The sequence below is a fragment of the Nomascus leucogenys genome, chromosome 1a (assembly GCF_006542625.1).
Source record: "Nomascus leucogenys isolate Asia chromosome 1a, Asia_NLE_v1, whole genome shotgun sequence".
NCBI lineage: Eukaryota > Metazoa > Chordata > Mammalia > Primates > Hylobatidae > Nomascus > Nomascus leucogenys.
The window spans coordinates 34,732,237-34,744,829 of NC_044381.1; the positions used below are offsets into that span (position 1 = coordinate 34,732,237).

Below are 12,593 nucleotides of genomic sequence, written 5' to 3' on the forward strand. Positions count from 1 at the left end.
GGGACATCTGTATTTGAACTGAGAACTGGTTCGGGTGTCCTAAGGAATTGTTATGCCTTACCTTTTGACCCCAGGTACCCCCAGGAATTAATCTCTGGCTTATCTCTTTATTTTGATATGCCACTTTGGCTGCGATACTTTTACAAGATTGTGTTCTTTTCTCTTTTCTTCACTGTCTCTGCCTGGGCGGCATATATAACCTGTTCATCAGTGAGTTCCTCAACTCTGATTTCCAACTGTAATCCTCACTTTGCTTTCCAGTTCTAGATGTTACTATTCAAGGCCTCCAAGTGCATAGTTACTTGTCTACTATCTATCACCCATAGACTGAGAGGCTCACATGTAGGGTATTAACTAGGAACTCAACTTATATCTACTTAACATATTTAAACATTTTAAGATTTAATTTTTGAAAAGATAATACATTTACATGATTCAAATGACAAAGCATTTAGAAATGAGAAGGTTACTTTCCACTCCTGTCCCCTACTAAATGACCCTCCTTCCAGAGTTGTTGTTGTTGTTGTTTTTGAGACAGAGTCCCTCCCTGTTGCCCAGGCTGGAGTGCAGTGGTGCGATCTTGCCTTACTGCAACCTCTGCCTCCTGGATTCAAGAGATTCTCCCGCCTCAGCCACCCGAGTAGCTGGGAGCTGAGACTACAGGCGCAAGCCACCAGACTCGGCTAATTTTTGTATTTTTAGTAGAGACGGGGTTTTACCATGTTGGCCAGGGTGGTCTGAAACTCCTGACTTCTAGCAATCTGCCTGCCTCAGCCTCCCAAAGTGCCAACGTCCTTCCAGAGTTTTTTAATGCATTTCCAAGACTGTACAAATATAAATTCTGTTTCCCTTTCCTTTTTTATACACATGGAAGCTTACACGTATTGTTCTGCCTTTTTCACTTAATAGTGTATCTTGGAGTTCTTTCCATAACAGTGGAAAAATATCTGAGATATATCTGAGATATATTTCATTTATAATGTATCTTGGAGGTCTCTTCATGTCATTGTGTGAATATATCATTATTTAGCTAGCCCCATATTGATGGACATTTGGGAAGTTTTCAATCTTTTTGCTGTTTCAAGTAATGCTACAATAAATACTTTTGTTATATAGATTACTTTATACTTGTTCAAATATATTTATAGGATAAATTCCTAGAAATTGAGGGATACAAATTACAAGTAATGTTACAATAATTACTTTTGTTATATAGATTATTTTATACTTGTGCAAATATATTTGTAGGGCAAATTCCTAGAAATTGAATTACTGGTCCAAAGGGTATATAGCATAGTAGTTTGATAGGTACTACCAAATTACTCTCCATAGAGGTTGTACAGTTTACACTCCACTAGAAATATAGGCAAGTGCCTGATTACTCGTATTCTTGCCAACAATATGTTATTTAACCTTAGGTTTTTTCTAGTCTGGTCGGTGAAAATGTTATCGTAGTGTAACTTTAATTTCTTTCTCTCATGAGTAAGTTTGAACATCTTTTTCATATGCTTAAGAGCCATTTATATTTCCTTTTGGTGAAGTGTCTCTTATTTCCTTTGCCTATTTTGGGAGGTGGGGGTGGTTTAAAAATCACTTTGTAGTTGCTGTTTATAATATGGAGATTTGCCCTTTGTTATATGAGTTGCAGCATATTTCCTCGTAGTTTGTCATTTGTCTTTCAACTTTGCTTATGATGTTTTTGCTATGTAGATTTTTTAAAAAATGTACGTGAATTTGTCAGTCTTTTATGACTTCTAGATTTAGTCATAGTTAGAAAAATCTATACTACTCCAAGGTTATGAAAGAATTCCCTCATGTTGGCTTTTACTACTTTCATGGTTTCTATTTTACATTTAAATTTTTGATCTATTTTTCCTGGTGTATGGTATGAGAGGTAGGTCCAACTTTATTTTTTTCCAAATGGCTACGCAGTTGTCTCAACACCATTTGTGAATAGTCTACCTCTACGCTGTTTTGCTTCTTACTCAAAACAAGACTGATTCATCTCCTTTTTTTTTTTCACACCTACTCTGCTGTGACTGAATATGAATACAATTCTCTGCTTTCCTTCCTGTGGAACACCTTCTTCAGTGGCAGAGATGTCTTTCTCCCTGCTGCCTCCCTGCTTTCCTCAGCAACACCGCACGCAGCCTGGCAGCCAGTTAATGTTGGAATGAATACGGGGTACTCAGAAGCTCTCCAGGATTTTTCATTGAGCAATAACTGGTTAAAAAGAAATCCTAACTGTAATCAGGTTCCTTAGAAGACTGTTTAAACTGGAGATGTCTTCGGGCTCTCTCTAGTCATGGTGATCAGTTATTCTAGAAGCTAAAGGTGTACTACCTGGGTCCTTTACTCTAGAGGCAGTCCAATTTGAGTTGCTTCCCTCCATGCAAATTGCTCTCATCTGCTACCTCTGCTTTGTCTGACAGCATGGGATATTACCTTCTGTAATTTGAGATGGGAACCATAAAATGCCAACAAGGTGGTGTTGGATTCCCCATGATGCAATGGCCAGCTCCAGAACCTCATTTACTTGGAAAGTGAGGCTGTGGATAAATGATTTTGGAAACATCCTTTCTCAGTTTGAACCCCAAGCAGATGTTGTTTCATCTGTGGAACCTAGGGAAAACCCTAGCTTTGTTCTGCTAGGTGAGAGTGTCCAAGCAGGCAGATGAAACTGAATTTACTTGATACCTTTCCTTACTAGCATTCTCTAAGCTATGTGGGCTAGTTTTATAGCTACCTGATAAAAGACATCCTTCCACTTTGAACCATTGCCCTAGGCTATCTTTCCTTTCTAAACTTGTCCAGGCCATCTTGCCTGTTCTTTATTATTGAGGCTTACCTTTTGATCCTGTTTCTTATCTCTGCCTTCAGACTTGCCCCCTGATGCTGGTAGTACCCTCTTTGTCCAGTACCAATTTGACTTAAAAGTTATTTTGGCCAAAAGCAATTTGGTCAAGTACAATTTAGCTGAAAGCAAGCTGGTTAACTGCTTTGTTGTAATCAGCTATTAATTGAAACAATGATTTCGTCAAAACAATGAGTTGGTCAAAATGAATATCCTGTTAATAGTTTTTGAGTAGTGGTAATTTCAGTGTAAAATGATGAGATACTTTTGGTCCATTTTCTAGGGACTTTTCCAGTATTTTTCTTTTACAGTTCAAGTTAACTTTCTGCTATGGCAGCATTTTATTGCTTGTGATTTCAAAAAGTTAAAGCAACCTAGCTACCCAGTAATAGGAGAATAGTTGGACAAGAGTAATCTTAACTAAAAGGCAATAAGAGGTTAATTGGAACAAACAAAACACCCAGTGATAAGATAAAAACATGTTTCCTGTATTATTATTCTTTTCCCCTCATAAAAAAGGCGGTGCATATGCAGTACAGGACATTCAGAAAAATGTAGATAAAGAATAGGAGGAAAAAAGAAAAAAGCTATAAATTAATTCACCCAGGAATAACCACTGTTGTCCTTCCCTATCCTTCTAAGTGCATTTGATACACATAAACTCTACCTACAGTTTGTAATTTGCCATAATTTATTTAAGCATTCTCCAGTTATTGGTTAGTCACTTTTGTTCAGAATCAGATTTTGGTTCCTTTGTGCAACTGTGGGCCAGTCTACCTTTAGCTGGGAATAGATTGCCTTTCTCTTTTCCCTTCTGTCCCTCAATCCTGCCTAGGCCTGCATCCAGCCTGGGCTCTCAAGGCCCCCCTGCCTGCTTTAAGTGAGACACTTTGTAAATGAAACCATTCTGCCAAGCCTTTCTATGGTTACTAAAGAGGCCTGGTTCCAGAATTCCTGTGGAACTCTCTGGTTATATATAAAAATTTTTTTGGAGTTCATGCTTGATATATGTTATATGTATATATATGCAAATTAGATAGGGAGAGTGAAGAGATGGGAGGGATTATATTGGGTCTCCATTAAAATAAGAATAAAGAGGCACTGCAGCAGAGAACTCCATTATCAGTGGAGGGAAATTAGGAGATTTTCTCTGAAACAGAGTTGGCAAATATGTGCTATGTGTTGTGCCTGAACCTGAGTCATGGTAGACTCACTAATCAGTCATGGCAGTATTTCTCACTAGATCCAGACTCAGCTTTAAGTCTTTCTCCAGGTTGGGTTCTAGGTGGCTGTATCCACTGTAGTTGCTGTGGGAGAAATATGAATTACTACTCTTGCTTCTAAGATGTTACATTAAAGTTATTTATTTATTTATTTTTACAGTGGATTGACCAAGAAAGTTTTTGTTTGTTTGTTTGTTTGTTTTTCTTTGAGACAAGGTCTCAATCTGTTGTTGAGGCTGGAGAGCAGTGGCAAGACCATGGCTCGTTGCATCCTTGACCTCCCGGCTCAAGCGATCCTACCGGCTTCAGGTAGCTGGGACTACAGGTATATGCCACCACACTGGGCTAATTTTTTTTTTATTGTAGAGACAGGGGTTTCCCTATGTTGTCCAGGCTGGTCTCAAACTCCTGGGCTCAAGGGATCCTCCTACCTTGGCTTCCCAAAGTGCTGGGGTTATAGGTGTGAGCCGCCATGCCTGGCCTGACTGAGAAAGTTTTAATAAAATGTTTTCTATCTGATAAATAAGTTCATGTTGAAAAATACCGGATGTGAGCAAAGAGTAATTATCTGGATCTCAGGCAAAGCACATGCCTTGTAGTTAAGATCATGGAAGCAGCATAATCACATTATAGATTTGTTATGGAGTGAAAACAATGTCATAATAATACTTATCAGTATAAATTGCCCATGGTATGGTCATGGTGTTTGACTCCCCAGTATTCATCCCACCACAGGTGATTAGTCTAAGCAGTCATGGTTAATCCCATTTCCCTTGCCAGTGAAGAGTTAGGAATGGCCTGTAACCTATTCTGGCCAATGAGATATGAAGGAAAAGTCTACAGAGGGCCTGAGTGCTTCTGGGAAAGGATTTATTGATTCTAAACAGAGAGAAAAGAAAGAGATGATGCATCGTCTCCCTGTGATTTTGTGTTTGAGTATGGTGGCTAGAACTGCTCTATCCATCTTGGGACCATGAGGGAAACTAGCTTTGGGGGGTGCAGCTGATCTAGATGATGACAGAACAGAGATGGAAGAAACCTGAGCCCTTGATGACCTTCCTGAATTGCTGATTGTATTGTACTTGGTCTGCCTTACTTCTGAACTTCCAGTTCTGTGAGATAATATAGTTCCTCATTGTGTAAGTAGGCATGATCTGCGAATTTGTCATTTGCAGCCAGAAACCTCCTGATGTTATACCCACTTTGTCCCAAGCAGATTCACGTCAGGTGGATTTGATATTATTTGGATAGGTTTCTTTTTGTTGGGGCTCTTCCCTCCCCATGTCTTCTGCCTTCGTAAAGTGGATGCAGATTCTAACTGGCCAGGTCTTGTCTCTATCTTTTCTAAGGGGCTCTGCCTTAGACCAGGGATCTTCATAGGAAGCAGCAAGGAATCAAACAACACTCATTATCTCTTCCGGAGTCTTTTGGGTTATTTGAGTATCTGGTGGTGTGACTGCTACCATTTGTTGTTCATTCCTTCTTTTTCTGATTCTGATTCTGATTTCTTGCTTAGATCTTGGTCCTCACTTTTGTATATTTTGTGTCTCATGCCTGACCTAAAGATTGTTTGATAGATTTATTTTCTTCTCTTCTGCAACTCTTTCCCCTTATCTCCTTCATCCACTCCTTCCTCACCTTGTGACTTTATTTTGTGGCCAGTGGAGACTATTCTGAGCACATATGGTATATGTTATTTGCCAGGAACAATAGTGAGTTACATGAGTAATCATAACATCTATTTGCTCTAGACGGGTGGAGTAAAAAGTAAGAGTAGTTCAGCCCTTGGTCTTCTCATCTAGTACCTTTCACTCATGGCATAGAATAATAGAACTGGAAATGGTCTAGGAGTCAGAGCATTTGAGTCTTCATTATGGCCTAGCCATTTGCTACCTGAAATTTTGGGCAAGTCTCTTAAGTATATTTTTTTCCTTAAAGTTTGTTGCTATTGTCTGTCTAATTTTTAAAATAGTAGTATAGTGATTCAAATGAAATAATGAACCTGGCAAATGAGAAAAATCTTTTTTTAAAAAAACACTCAAACTTGGTTGGATTTTCTGTTTATTTTCAGTGAACTAATGTCAAAGTCTCTAAATTGTATAGTTTGTTAGTCTCTGTAGAAAGGCAACGGAGTATGATATGGGGCATAATAGTACAAGTAATTAGGGATTGAAATTTATATTTTAGTGTTAACTAGGCCTGAAAAAAAGAAAAAGGCCACATGATATTAAAAATAAAGGTCAGGATGTTGATCTTGAGGCTTATTTCTAGTTCAACCAGAAATTCTGGTCAGCCGAATTAGGGGGAAAGAGAAACCAATAGAAGAAACACCCCCCTCTAGTGGCGAGGGGCCAGATTCTGCACTTGGTTGCTAAGATGGATGAGGGGAATGGATGACTTCTTAGGATGTTTTTTGTTTCTTAAGAATTCTGAGGTTGTAGAGTTAGACTACTTAAGGGAGATCTTAGTTCAGGCTTTACTTGTCAGGAAACTTAACACATTTCTCAGGATAACTAGTATCTTGTCAGTCTCATGTGAAATTGGTTAAAAAATGTAGAGGCTACTGTTGTTGGAAGAGGTTCACAGTTTACTTTTATATAGGCCACATGGAGATCATGAAAATTAGGAGACATTTGTTGCTAAACTTCTTAATGGGTCTGAGATTATATAGTAGGTACCTTTATAATCCCATTCACGGGGATAAATATTTAAAGTTGTGGGTTATGCCATAGAGTAGTATTAATCTATGTTTATACAAAATAGTGGCTGTGGATTTCTTAAGTTTTCATTTGAAATTTTTACTGGTGATCCTGAGAACCAAATGTTTAACTTGCATCTTGGGAATGATTTAATTGCTACCTGTGGAAAGGCAGTGAAGTTAAGTATATTAAAATAACATCACCCATACTTTAGTGACTCAGGAGGAGCACCTAATGCTTTTTTTTTTTTTTTTTTTTTTTTTTTTTTTAAGACAAGGCCTGACTCTATTGCCCAGGTTGGAGTGCCATGGCGCAGTTTTGGTTCACTGCAGCCTTGACCTCCTGGGCTCAAGCAGTCCTCCCACTTCACCCTCCTGAGTAGCTGGGACTACAGGTGTGCACCACCACACCAGGCTAATTTTATTCATTTTTTGTAGAGATGAGGTCTCCCTGTGTTGCTCAGGCTGGTCTTGAACTCCTGGGCTCAAGGGATCCTCCTACCTTGGCCTCTCAAAGTGTTGGGATTACAGGCATTAGCCACTGCACCTGGTGCACCTAATGCATTCTTGAAGGGTGTTTCATCTTAAGGATATAAATCGTTAATGATAATGATTGTAAGTGATTGTTACATTTGCAAATCTCAAAGTCCATTGAAGTTTTTACTGTTTCAACTTCTGTTTGGGAAAGATTATTTTACATTTGTTTAAAGATTTCTGAAGAGGCAAAATTTCAGAGAATAATATTTTTATGATACTCTGTTAGATCTAAGTAAGATTGGAATGCCATTCAAATTCAGTGTAGAAAAGAATGCTTAAAAGGCATAAGAAAATAAATTATTATTTTATTTTATTATTATTATACTTTAAGTTTTAGGGTACATGTGCACAATGTGCAGGTTTGTTACATATGTATACATGTGCCATGTTGGTGTGCTGCACCCATTAACTCGTCATTTAGCATTAGGTGTATCTCCTAATGCTATACCTCCCCCCTCCCCCCACCCCACAACAGTCCCCAGAGTGTGATGTTCCCCTTCCTGTGTCCATGTGTTCTCATTGTTCAGTTCCCACCTATGAGTGAGAACATGCGGTGTTTGGTTTTTTGTCCTTGCGATAGTTTACTGAGAATGATGATTTCCAGTTTCATCCATGTCCCTACGAAGGACATGAACTCATCCTTTTTTATGGCTGCATAGTATTCCATGGTGTATATGTGCCACATTTTCTTAATTCAGTCTATCGTTGGACATTTGGATTGGTTCCAAGTCTTTGCTATTGTGAATAGTGCTGCTATAAACATACGTGTGCATGTGTCTTTATAGCAGCATGATTTATAGTCCTTTGGGTATATACCCAGTAATGGGATGGCTGGGTCAAATGGTATTTCTAGTTCTAGATCCCTGAGGAATCGCCACACTGACTTCCACAATGGTTGAACTAGTTTACAGTCCCACCAACAGTGTAAAAGTGTTCCTATTTCTCCACATCCTCTCCAGCACCTATTGTTTCCTGACTTTTTAATGATTGCCATTCTAAGTGGTGTGAGATGGTACCTCATTGTGGTTTTGATTTGCATTTCTCTGATGGCCATGATGATGAGCATTTTTTCATGTGTTTTTTGGCTGCATAAATGTCTTCTTTTGAGAAGTGTCTGTTCACGTCCTTCGCCCACTTTTTGATGGGGTTGTTTTTTTCTTGTAAATTTGTTTGTGTTCATTGTAGATTCTGGATATTAGCCCTTTGTCAGATGAGTAGGTTGCAAAAATTTTCTCCCATTTTGTAGGTTGCCTGTTGACTTTGATGGTAGTTTCTTTTGCTGTGCAGAAGCTCTTTAGTTTAATTAGATCCCATTTGTCAATTTTGGTTTTTGTTGCCATTGCTTTTGGTGTTTTAGACATGAAGTCCTTGCCCATGCCTATGTCCTGAATGGTAATGCCTAGGTTTTCTTCTAGGGTTTTTATGGTTTTAGGTCTAACATGTAAGTCTTTAATCCATTTTGAATTAATTTTTGTATAAGGTGTAAGGAAGGGATCCAGTTTCAGCTTTCTACATATGGCTAGCCAGTTTTCCCAGCACCATTTATTAAATAGGGAATCCTTTCCAGGATACAAAATCAATGTACAAAAATCACAAGCATTCTTATACACCAATAACAGACAAACAGAGAGCCAAATCGTGAGTGAACTCCCATTCACAATTGCTTCAAAGAGAATAAAATACCTAGGAATCCAACTTACAACGGACGTGAAGGACCTCTTCAAGGAGAACTACAAACCACTGCTCAATGAAATAAAAGAGGATACAAACAAATGGAAGAACATTCCATGCTCATGGGTAGGAAGAATCAATATCGTGAAAATGGCCATACTGCCCAAGGTAATTTATAGATTCAATGCCATCCCCATCAAGCTACCAATGACTTTCTTCACAGAATTGGAAAAAGCTACTTTAAAGTTCATATGGAACCAAAAAAGAGCCCACGTTGCCAAGTCAATCCTAAGCCAAAAGAACAAAGCTGGAGGCATCACGCTACCTGACTTCAAACTGTACTACAAGGCTACAGTAACCAAAGCAGCATGGTACTGGTACCAAAACAGAGATATAGATCAATGGAACAGAACAGAGCCCTCAGAAATAACGCCACATATCTACAACTATTTGATCTTTGAAAATAAATTCTTATATCAGACTGCATTATCAACATGCCATTTCTTTATTTTTAATGTCAAACTTCCTTACCCTGAAGGAAAAAAATTGAAGCTTGCAGTTGACCAGCCATTCCATAACTTGGAGTATGTTTGGTGGCCTTTCTTATGAAATAGTAATGTAAAAATTCCATAGAAAATATAAACGTGTGTGGATGAAGTGAGATTATAGAGTTACGAAATTAATTTTTGTGCATAACTTGTGGAGCCAATTGCCTTAATTTATTATTGTACTTCATAAATATACTTTATTTCAGGAAAGAAGAACTAGGTCTGGCAGTAGATCAGAATCTACCTGTTGGGGAAAACCAGAAATAGGAAGAAGAGTTATTAATGGTTCATTCTTAGCTGAGAAAAATTCAGCATGGAATAATTAAGGTTAGTTAGAGAAATAATTATGGTTATGTTAAGGAGTTCACAAATATTATTGAAAGTAAACTGGTTAAAACTGATTTGTTAATGTAAATGGGGCCAATAAACCAATTAGATGATCTCTCTACTAAATTGATGTGATAATAGAGGATATCTGGATGGAAGTTAAAATAGATGATAAGGTTAGTGGTAATGAGACTTCATTAAATCCTAGTACTAAAGAGAAACTGTGTACATTAGTGACAACTTGATTTTATAAATAAAAGTTGGTGTTAAGAATTGATATGAGGTCTGTGGTGACTCACACTTGTAATCCCAGAGACTTGGGAGTCTGAGGCAGGAGGATTGCTTGAGGCCAAGAGTTCCAGACCAGGCTGGGCAACACAGTGAGACCCCCCATCTCATTCACTCATAAATAAATAAATACATAAATAGCAAGCCCAGTGTGGTGGTGAGTGCCTGTATTCCCAGCTACTTAGAAGGCTGAGCCAGGAGGATCGCTGGAGCCCAGGAGTTTGAGGCTGCAGTGAGCTATGATTGCTCCACTGTACTCTAGCCTGGGGGACAGAGCAAGACCCCATCTCTAAAATAATAATAACTGATATAATGTTGGCACTGCTGAAATTAGGCAGGTATTATTTGTGTAAAGGGTTGTAACAAAAGGACTTAAATAAAGAGCCCAGGCTCCAAACTCATTTGAAATTCCAGGTAAAGTATAAGAATAATAATTCATATTTGTATGGGACTTTATAATACTCTGAATGTTTTCATATACAAGATCTCCTTTGATTCTTATAAGAACTCAGGGTAATAGTAGTACAGGTTTGGAGGTTCTGAGAGGCTAACAGACTTACTGAAGCAAATAGGGACTAAATGACAGGAGTGGAACTTGAACCCAGGGCCCCCTACCAAAATGCTTTTGCTCACTGCGTTGCTTTTTTGTGGTTGCTGTAACAAATTACTACAAACTAGGTGGCTTAAAGCAATAGAAATTTATTCTTTAACTCTTTTGGAGGCCAGAAGTCCAAAATCGAGGTGTTGACTGCGCCACATTCCCTCTGGAGGCTTTTTAAGGGAGAAATCTGTTCCTTGCCTCTTCGTTTCTGTTGTGTTTGGGCATTCCTTGACTTGTGGCTGCCTCACTCCAGTCTCTGCCTCTGTGGTCATTATAGCCTTCTTTTCTGTTCTGTGTCTTCTCTTCTGTGTGTCTCAAATCTCTCTCTCTGCCTTTTTCCTCTAAGGACTGACTTTAAGAGAATCTACTTGTCACTTGATTTAGAGTACACCTGGATAATCCAAGGTTATCTCACCTGAAAATCCTTAATTACATCTGCAAAGACCTTTTCTTCAAATAAAGTAATATTCACAGGTTCTGGGGATTGGGATATGGATGTGTCTTTTCAGGAGCCACCATTTAACCCACTAAATTCATTATGTGCCATTTAATGCTATATCTTCCTTTTGGATTGAAGAGATATGCTTCTGTTTGAAGATGGGCAGGTGGGCTAGGGAATTTTTGGCTAGTAGGTAGAAAGGAACTTTAAAAATATTTCTGGTTGGTGCTGTTTAGTAAGTGCTTGTTAAACTTTCAGAGGTCAAATATCTTGAACACAAATTGGAGGAGTAAATCAGTATGAAGTGAAAAATATGATATTTTCTCCAAAAGGCAGTCACTGACTACTTTGGCAGAAAGAAGAATTGAAGTGATTACTCAAGAGTTCCACCAAATTGTTGTGCTAGCTTTTACATTTGCAAACTATAAAAAATGGGACTAAATTAAGTAGCAGCTTTTTGTTATTAACAATATTACAAGTTGACTTTTTCATTTCTTGTGCAATTGAGATAAAAGAGGGGTGTGTGTATGAGAGAGAGACAAAGATTTTGTTAATGGTTTTAGTATGATTCATTTCTTATGTCATATGGGCATTCTAATTTGAGTCATATTAATTAAGGTGATCTATGTATGTAAACTCTTTGAGGGAGGGACTTGGCATGTCTTGTATACAGCTAGATCCCCAGTGTAGTTCCGGAAACGTGGTAGATGTGCTCAGACAACATTAGCTGTATGAATGAAAGAACTTCTTATGATACCCAAATCTGGCAGCCACAAGTCTCATTACAATTTACTTAATGGAGGGTCCCCATTGGTAACAAGGTCTATTAATTGTAGAATTGTCCCTGCTGACTTTAAGAGACTTCACTGTGTCCTTTTACCCTGACAGAGCCTACAACTTTTTTCATCTCCAGTACTCTTCAGCTCCAGGCCAAAAAACTGTTGTTCTTGCCCTGCTCACATTAATTGAAATAAGTCAATGAGATTCCTTCTGCCCACCAGTTCACTTCTCACCAGCATGGGGCTCAGCTACCATTAGAGATGTTAGGGTGGGGCTGTTTTGCAGTTCTTCAGACTATTAGTGCTCTATGCTATGTTCTGAGGAGGGTTCGGGCTTTTATCTTCTCAAAAGTGTGTAAAATTTTGACTCACTCATACAGCTTTAGATGTTAACAGATAGAAGTATACTGACTGTGTGTGCTAGGCTCTTCCATGTATTATATCGGATATTGCTTCCAGCCAACCTGAGAAGCTAAGTACTAACATTGTCCCTATTTTACAGAAGCATAAAGAAGTTAAGCAACCCAACCCAAGTTCACACCAAAATTTGAACCCAGGTAGCCCTACTTCAGCGCCTGTGTTCTTAACCATGTCCAATGACAGCCTCAAGCTCATTTGTTTATAAGTA

At 38.5% G+C, this 12,593-nt stretch overlaps 1 long non-coding RNA gene across 1 annotated transcript in view; it reads left to right on the forward strand.

The window, feature by feature from the left end:
* Positions 1 to 12,593, forward strand: part of LOC115838633 — a 234,605-nt gene that overhangs the window by 6,076 nt on the left and 215,936 nt on the right. Inside the window, exon 2 of the long non-coding RNA XR_004033693.1 lies at positions 9,738 to 9,858. This is a non-coding gene — a long non-coding RNA (uncharacterized LOC115838633). The remainder of the gene's footprint in view (positions 1 to 9,737; positions 9,859 to 12,593) is intronic.